Source organism: Nannospalax galili, unplaced genomic scaffold (assembly GCF_000622305.1).
Source record: "Nannospalax galili isolate Female #2095 unplaced genomic scaffold, S.galili_v1.0 scaffold439, whole genome shotgun sequence".
Classification (NCBI taxonomy): Eukaryota; Metazoa; Chordata; class Mammalia; order Rodentia; family Spalacidae; genus Nannospalax; species Nannospalax galili.
Window position 1 is genome coordinate 1860109 of NW_008344194.1, and position 2731 is coordinate 1862839.

A 2731-nucleotide genomic window follows, 5' to 3' on the forward strand; every position below is an offset into this window, starting at 1 on the left:
TATAATGTTAACTAATTTCAGAAGAGGAATCTTCTTGTTATTGATATCACTGTTATTGTTATGATTGTTATTTTTCTCCTCCTCTTCTCCTTCCTTCCTGCTGTAATCTGCCTTCTTCATCTATTGGCCTATTTTGATTTTTCCCAAAAGTATTTTGTTATTTTCCTCCTCATTCTCTTTAATGTAAAGATAATATTTTTTGTTGCTCACATGCTGTACATTCCTAAATTCTGGTTTATTTTCTTATTTTGAATATGTAGAAAATTACTTTAGTGTAAGAAGTCTATCTACAGGCAAACAGAGTGGCCTCCACCATGTACCTGCTACATTACTCCCACTATACTTGTTTGCTTCCCAGATAACAACTATAGGTAACAGATTTCTTGGGCATCTGCTGTATCTTTCCAATATGTATTTTGTATAATGAGAGGATAAATATATAGACCTAACTCATAGATAAAGCATGTTTGATTCCAGACCTCTGCAACAAAATGAGCATTGCAATAAAATGAATCATATAAAGTTTTGGTTTCTCAGTGAACATAAAAGTTATGTTTTCACTATATTGTAGTCTTTTAAGTATAAAATTTCTAAGAATAATGTGCTTCGGTGAATCATAATTTTTTTTCTTAGGGCAGTCTTGGCTTACTTTAGTGGCTGTTGAAGGATCATGTTGGCTACAGAAATTTCTTTTTGATGGGGTATTGTAACAGGGTCTTGTGTTCAGGTTCCTAAAATAAGATACTGTTTGCTATATCAACAGACTCTTCCTTCCACAGAATGTTTCTCTGAGCAGGAGATTTTTTTATGGCATTTTACCCCTAAGAGAACTTATGAAAATTGTAGCATTCTTCTCAAACTCTGACACTGTTTTGTCATCCAAGTTTATATAAATATTCTAACTGGGCATGATGGCACATGCCTTTAATCCCAGCACTCAGAGGCAGGTGGATCTCTGTGAGTTCAAGGCCAGCCTGGTCTACACAATGAGTTCTAGACCAGCTGGAGCTATAGGGAGACCCTGTGTCAAAAAGACCCCCACTCAATATTCTAAATACATTGTTGTCATTTAAACAGTGTTCACTGCATCCTTACCTCAAGAAACCCTTTTCTTTGCTCATCCATAAGAAACAAGTCTTTGTCGTTCATGTTTCACTATGAGATTGCAGCAATTCAGTCAAATCTACAGACTTCACCTGCAACTATAGTTATTTTTTTCTTTCACCACATTTACAATTGATTCATCTGCTTAACAAAGTGGTGAATCTGTCACAAATCACATGTGAGCCTTAGCATTGGCCTCTTTCAAACTCCTGTAACGGTGATATTCTGATGAACCATGCACGATTTAATGGCATCTGAAGGACTGACTCCTTTTCCAAACAGTTTTAATTCACTTTGCACAAATCTACCAGAGAAGATTCTACAGTAGTTACAGGCTTCTGGAATGTATTTCATAAATAACATTTGAAAGCTAAAACCACTCCTTGTTCCGTAGACTGCATAGCAGACATGGTGTTAGCAGCATAGAAACAGCATTCTTTTGATTGCACATCTCCATCAGCATTCTTCAGTGACCAGCTTCACTGTCAATTAGCACTAATATGCTGAGAGGACTCATTCCTTTTAGGAGCAGTAAAATCAAGAGTATGCTGAAAATATTCAGAAACCCATGTTGTAAACAGATGGTCTGCCACACAGTCTTCTTGTTCCATTTATAGAACAAAGCAGAACAGATTCAGTATAATTCCTAAAGGCCCTCAGGTTTCAGAATGGAATATGAGCATTGGCTTCAACTTATGCCATCAACTGCCTCAGTCCCTAACAAGGACTTGTTTGAAGTTTGGAAGCTGAGCATTGATTTCTCCTCCCATCTACCAACGCTCTAGATGTCATCGTCTTTCAATATTAGGAGATTTCCTCTACACTGAAGATTTCTTCTTTTTTAGAGCCACCTTCATCAATGAGTTAGAACTCCTGGAGAGCTACTTACAGCCTCCACATCAACTTACTTCTTAGTCACAGAAACCGCTTCTTTCGTTAAACTTCAGAAGCAACTTCTGCTGGCTTCAAACTTGCCCCTCTGCAGCTTCGTTACTATCTCAGCCTTCACTGCATTGAAGAAATTAGGACTTTGTTCTGGATTAGGTTTTTGTATTTAAGGGACTGTGATGGTTGGTTTGGTCTCTTATCTAAATCACAGAAACATACTATAAGGGAATCTCTTTTTTGTTGTTGTTTTTTGTTTGGTTTTCTAGTTTGTTCCTTAAATCACTTGTAATTTGATGTGTTGACTCTCCAGAGTAGCAGTACTGATTTTATTCCACAATGTTTTTTTTTTTTTTTTTGTATTCACAAGCTGGCAAGTGTTTAGTGGAAGAGAACTAATCCTTCTTGTTTCACATTTGGATGTAGTTTGCTTAATTTTTTGTTGCTTTACATTTGAAGGGAGAGATGTGAGATTTCTTTTTTCACTTGAATATTTAGTTTCCAGTGTGGAGTTATTAATAAGAAGACCCATGTGTGTGTTTGTGTATGAGTGAGTGAGAGAGAGAGAGAGAGAGTGAGAGAGAGACTGACATGAGGACATCCCAGCCCCTATAACCATGGGAAATAAATTTCTGTTATTTATAGCCGCTCAGTTTGTAGTATCTTCTTATAGGGTTCCAAATGAACTAAGAAGAGGAAAGACAAAAAGGAGAGAGAGATTAGAAAGAGAGGAGTGAGAGTG